The following is a 5,956-nucleotide window of genomic DNA, read 5'->3' as shown; positions in this document are numbered from 1 at the left end:
TCCGATAGATTTTCTGTCTATAATTACAGACAGATTTTTCGTCTGTAATTTGAACCTTGGAAAATCATCCCACACTCTGAATACAGACAAAAAATCCGTCTGTAAATCTGTCAGTAAGGTAAAATAGAATTTTTTAAAATTTTTTCATTGCAAAATAAATACTTTATATTTGTTTTCGAAATTTACTCTATGTAAATTGAAAAAAAGAAAGCCAAAAATCACATAGATAAACATAATATTCATAGATAAACATAATATTCATTACACGATACCTATAAAATTGGATGTTATTTTTCAACACCATTATCCAATATCTCACTGTCTCAATAAAAAGATACCCCACAAAAATAAGATGACCATCCCAATATTACATGGATCTCCTTCATTAACTGATGTCACAAATTACACTTAGCACATAAAGATGGGATAATCTAAAATATTAATGGATAACCAAGTTGCATTGGCAACATCAAGCTCCACATTAAAAGTTGATCTTGGCATCTTCTGACTGAAATAGAATTAAAACCCGAATTGGTTAAATCAACTATAAAACTAATGTGTTAAAAAGAATCAAGTAGAACCCGATCTTGGCATCTTAAATTTATCCTTTATTCAATCATTAATCAACATTATATAATACAAGTGTAGTGAACTAAAGTGAAAGCTTACCTTGTAACCTCAGCACGTCTTTTTGCTTGCTCAGCAATCTCTGAAGTCAGGTTAATATAGAAACGAAATCAATACGGACTTATATCTCTGCATAGCAAACCTAAAAAGATTCAACCAAGATTACAAGTTAGAACACGGTTATCTTGCTAAAACTATTGAAGTAGTAAGCACTACCATACCCTTGCTCTCAGCAGATAGAAGATGCTCCCTTGAAGTAGTAAGCACTACCATATCTAGTTTTTCTACAACTCGTGCAAATTCTTATAAAGGACTCCTTGCCCAATATAGCGGTACCATTCATTATTTCTTGACTTATTTGCAGCCGAAAAGAAAGAATAACCAGACTACAAATGAATTTGTCATATCAGTTGCTCAACAAATGATACCACATGACTCATCACTTGATATTCTGGAATGAAGGCAAGACATCCATAAGAGGATCTCCATAACCAACAGCCTCTATAAATCATAAACAGAAAAACAATAAGAAATTCATCACAACTATGAATATCAAACTGCACCTTAGTCTTGGTGGTTTCAAGTTGCAAGTTGCAACTAGGCACTAGGCAGGATGCAGGAAATCATGAATAACAATCAAAAGGACATTGGAGAGGTAGATCATAAGCATTAAGTTAGTTAGCAACCCATGAAACTCGTACCCCCAGCAGCAAACTTTTATGCTAATTTACTAATTTATAATGAACCATGTTAATCCTGATTTTGTCATCATTACTTACTGGAGGAAAACTTAAAAGTGTCTTTATTTCAAATCCAGCTGAATCGCATTTCTACTACTACTATCTCAAAAGTCGTATATTATATAACTTAATTCCGGTGGACACTACTTCCATCCTGAAAGAGTAGCTTGAACACCTCTCCAGACACATCTGACTGCAACATTTAAATTTAACCCAAAAAAAGATAAAAAGAAAAAGGTCAGTAGGAAGTAAACATTTCAGAATTACTCACAATTAAATAGGCTAAGAAAAATCACCTTAACAGGAAGTGAAGTGCCAAACTGATCCAGATACCCTATTACTTGGCCTTCTTTAATGTAATCACCCTGTATATTTCAAAATTAAAAAGTAAAACAGAAAGAAAAAAGAAGATATTAGTGCTGAATCAGGAACATGGTGATGAAAGTGATTTGTAATCGTCAAACGAACTTAAATATAGCAAAGCCCCAACTTAGAAATTAAATATAGCAAAAAAAAATGTAAAATAAAATGGATCAAGCTGAAAATATGCCTACCATTAAGGCTGTCAACAGAACAAAAGTCAGAAATCACAATTATGCCTAGCATGCAAAAATCAAGTGAATTACCACATAGAATTCAGCTCAACAAAGATGCACAACTGTATATATTAGGAAATATGAATGTGATTCTCCTATTTTGGACAGTGCAGGAATCTGATAACACATCGACTTGCCTCCTCCAGTAGGCATAAGACAAAAACAATCTCTTCCTGCACCAAAAGAGGGGGTGAGAAGGTAATTGACATTCCATCAAAAAATAAAAATCCTAACTTATCCATTTACTAAATTCAAAGAACATGAGTTCATGATTTCAGATCATTTTTTAGTTTCTTTTCTTTCATATCCAAACCGGTTATCAGAGTAGGACACTGATATAAAACTTCCTTCATGTTCTTTACTTTCTTCTTTCTATATTTGCAACCAAAACATTGTTAAAAGAAAAGTGTCAAGCTAATTTAACCAATCAAACTGAAAAGTGAGACCTATAAAAAAAATGCAGAATTTAATTTCCTATGATTTCTCAGCAACCAAATAGTAACGGAAACCAAAAAATAAAAAAGGAGAGATTTTTGCAAAAATGAACCTGAGAGAACAGCACAGAAGCTTCACCAAAGCTTCCTTGCCGCACAGAGCCTTCATCTTGTTCGCATTGCCGCTTTTTGCGTCCCTCAACGGCAATGCTGCTTTTTTCTGCATTTCAATTCCAACCTGGAGGGTGAAAAAAAAAAAAACGAAAACAGAGGATCGATTAATTGATCACTTGAATTTGAAGCAGAATTTGGAAGTTCTGTATCAATAGAGGAACAAAAAGTTCAATGGAAACAGAAGCAACAGTGCAGGTATTCGACCACCAGTCTTCTCTTCTACCCACTAATTGGATAAATATCTTTTAAAAAATTTGGGCTCTTCAAATCTGTGTGAAAGAAAGCATCATTACAACTAGAAAGTAGGATTAGGGCTCTTCAAATTGTTAGGAAACCCTTCTAAACAAACCAAAGAATATAATAATTCAAATTCATTGCATCTAAATATAATAAGTTCAATCTGAAGAGTCCGATCATTCTTCATTCAGTGTTTACAGTCACTAGCAGAAGTTCACGTCACTACTATACTGCTGCTAAACTAGAAGGTGCACAACACATCAATCAATGTACAAGGCTAGTTAACATTCTAAAGGCTTTGTTTACTTTCATATAATTATTTCCAGAATATCTTGCTTTCAATGTTAATCATAGACCTGCCACATTATTTTTATAACATTTCCTATTTAAAGAATTTTATAAAGGAAATACAAAATTATACATGGGTTTCTAACTTTAAGGTTTAAACCCTAAATCCTTAATATCAATTATAAACCTCTCACATTATTTGTTTCCTGCTTATATGATTTTGTAAATGTAAAAAAAAAAAAAACTAAAACATATCCTAAGTTTCAACTAACTATCAAGACTAATCCCGAAACTCTAAAAATTAATTACGAAATACGAATCTGTCACCTAAGTTGTTTCCTGTTTATAGGATTTTGTAAAGGAAATATAAAACCAAGCAAACCCTAAGCTTTTAACTGTCAGGACTCCGCGACCATGACAAACTTGCTCATGCATTGGAATGAAATACAGAATGAAACACAACGCAAAACACTCTCCACCCTTCCCCCCCAAAAAAAACCCAACCCACCCCGGATTGTAGTGGCGGGAACATACCATCATAGCAACACAAAGGCTGTGCTTATCACTATGTTCTTATCACTTTTCAGTTTTATGATATTCCAAGTGTTAAAGCAAAACCAAAAGCAGCCAAAGTGAGGTTCAATCAATTGAAAATGAAAAATACCACAACTATAAACAATTAATTAGAACAAAAAAGAAGTCATAAAAACTAGTACAGCTACTACGAGAACATGGTTGAAAGAGTTAAATACCATCCATGGCCTGAGCCACTGATTCAAAATCCATGAAAGTTCTAGTTGCTCTGTTCGGAGAGGTCTGCATTAGAATAATCGTGTGGCAATTAGCAAACTCTGTGTCCAGTAATAAAAAGGAACAAAGAGGCTTTTACATCACGCAGATTCAAAGATTTGTAGGCAAAGGCAGCATCTTTAGCGAACTTTGTGTTCCCTACAGGAACAAGCCTGCAGACAAAAAGTGAAGTAAGCAAGGTTTCTAATGTCCATTCCTAATTCCTTTCAACCAAGTTAATGAAGAATGGAAAGACATACGTATCAGATGAATTCTAATTGAAATATTGAATAATGCAAACAAGTTTAAAATATTCATAAGAAAAACCAAATAATTAACATTTTCTCCCACTTCATCCTCACACAGTTTTTGAGATAACAGGAGATTTATTCTAAAATCTACCTATGATTGTTAATTCTGAGATTTTGAAGATTGCATTAACCTAGCAAAATTGGTTGAAATCTCAGAGGTTCAAATTAAAATTTAGTATGGCCTATTGATGACATGTCATCATGTCATGTTTTTCTATGCCTTTTTCCTTTATTTTCAATAGGTTTTATGCACTTTCTTGAGCCATAAGCAAGCCAAGTGGGTAGATTTTTATGCTTCCTTTGATTTAATCAACCATGTATGAATTCATGCTATTTCATGAGGTTTTATGCTAAAATTGTCACATATTATGAAAGAATGAATATCTCATGATTTTGAGCATAGCTTTGATGTGTTTGGTTGATTAATGATAGGTGAAGAAGGCTTGGAGAAAGGGTGAAGCAAGAAGGAATGGCTAGGAGTAAAGAGAGGACAATGGAATAAGTTGAACCAGGAAGCAAAATCTTTTGGGTGAAAAGTTAGCCTCAAAGTTAGACCCCTAACTTGGAGGCTAACGTTGGAACTTGAAAATTCTCCCCTGGGCTCCAAAAGTTTGCGCCAACGTTAGCCCCCTAACTTTGAGGCTAACGTTGGCACATGAATTTCTCCCCTGGGCACCAACGTTTGCGCCAACGTTAGACCCCTAACTTGGAGGCTAACGTTGGCACATGAATATTCAAGGAAGAGGAGCAAAAGTTAGCCCCAACGTTAGCCCCCTAACTTGGAGGCTAACGTTGGAACTTGAGAATTTCTCCCCTGGGCACCAACGTTTGCGCCAACGTTAGCCCCCTAACTTGGAGGCTAACGTTGGCACATGAAAATTCAATGGGGAAGGAGCAAAAGTTTGCGCCAACGTTAGCCCCCTAACTTTGAGGCTAACGTTGGCGCCACACACCACAACAGCTTGAAAGGGTATACTTCCAACAAGAATAACTTGAGCTACAGAGCTCCAAATGAGGTGATTCAAGAAGCATTGGAAAGTAGGAATCAAGAGCTTTCCAAACATATATGGCACTGCATGGTGGACACTAAAATTGAGGGAGAAAACTGCCCCGCAATGTGCATAAACGAACATGGTGGCAACCTGCAGTGAGGCCAACTGACCTCTGAACCTTCAACGGAGTATAACTCGAGCTGTAGAGCTCCAAATAATGTGCTCCCAACGGCATTGGAAAGTAGACATCCAGGGATTTCCAACAATATATAATAGTATGGGGTGGACAATACATTTGAGCCTCCAGAACTGGCGTTTTCGCCAACGTTTGAGGCTAACGTTACCCCAAACGCTGCACACCAAAGCCAGCGACCATGCCCTCTTCAAATGATCATAACTTGAGTTGTAGATGTCCAATTGAAGTGATTCCAAGTGGGTTAGAAAGCTGACATTCAGAGCTTTCCAACCATATATGATAGTCTATATTGGGCATAAAATTGGCAACATGAAAAGAGGACAAAGTTGGCGCCATAAATGTGCATAAGGGAGGCCAATGTTAGGGTCAAAGTTAGACCCCTAACGTTGGCACCAACGTTCATACCAGCAGGCTTTGTGGGCTGCTATGAAAAGTTGGAGCCAAAGTTAGACCCCTAACTTTAGCTCCAACTTTTGGTCCAACTTTTGCAAACTCAACCCGGTTCAATTCGGTTCCTCTCCAAACTCCAAGAGCAATCAACCAAGGCCTTTATCAACCCAATTCCATCAAGA

At 36.1% G+C, this 5,956-nt stretch overlaps 1 long non-coding RNA gene across 2 annotated transcripts; it reads right to left on the bottom strand.

Annotated features, from left to right (window-relative positions):
- Positions 1–218: 218 nt before the first annotated feature.
- Positions 219–4,253, bottom strand: LOC112735878 (uncharacterized). Of its 2 annotated transcripts, XR_011869585.1 has the most exons (8): positions 3,849–4,253; positions 2,511–2,635; positions 1,994–2,136; positions 1,664–1,732; positions 1,407–1,560; positions 849–1,128; positions 670–769; positions 219–508 (listed from the first exon to the last, which is right to left on the bottom strand). It is a non-coding gene; the product is annotated as an uncharacterized lncRNA (long non-coding RNA). The 2 variants fall into 2 exon arrangements; XR_011869584.1 differs by having other exon boundaries at positions 849–1,560.
- Positions 4,254–5,956: the final 1,703 nt, after the last annotated feature.

This window comes from Arachis hypogaea, chromosome 13 (genome assembly GCF_003086295.3).
Source record: "Arachis hypogaea cultivar Tifrunner chromosome 13, arahy.Tifrunner.gnm2.J5K5, whole genome shotgun sequence".
Classification (NCBI taxonomy): domain Eukaryota; kingdom Viridiplantae; phylum Streptophyta; class Magnoliopsida; order Fabales; family Fabaceae; genus Arachis; species Arachis hypogaea.
The sequence above is the reverse complement of the archived record's forward strand: the minus strand, read 5'-3'. Positions and strand labels throughout refer to the sequence as shown.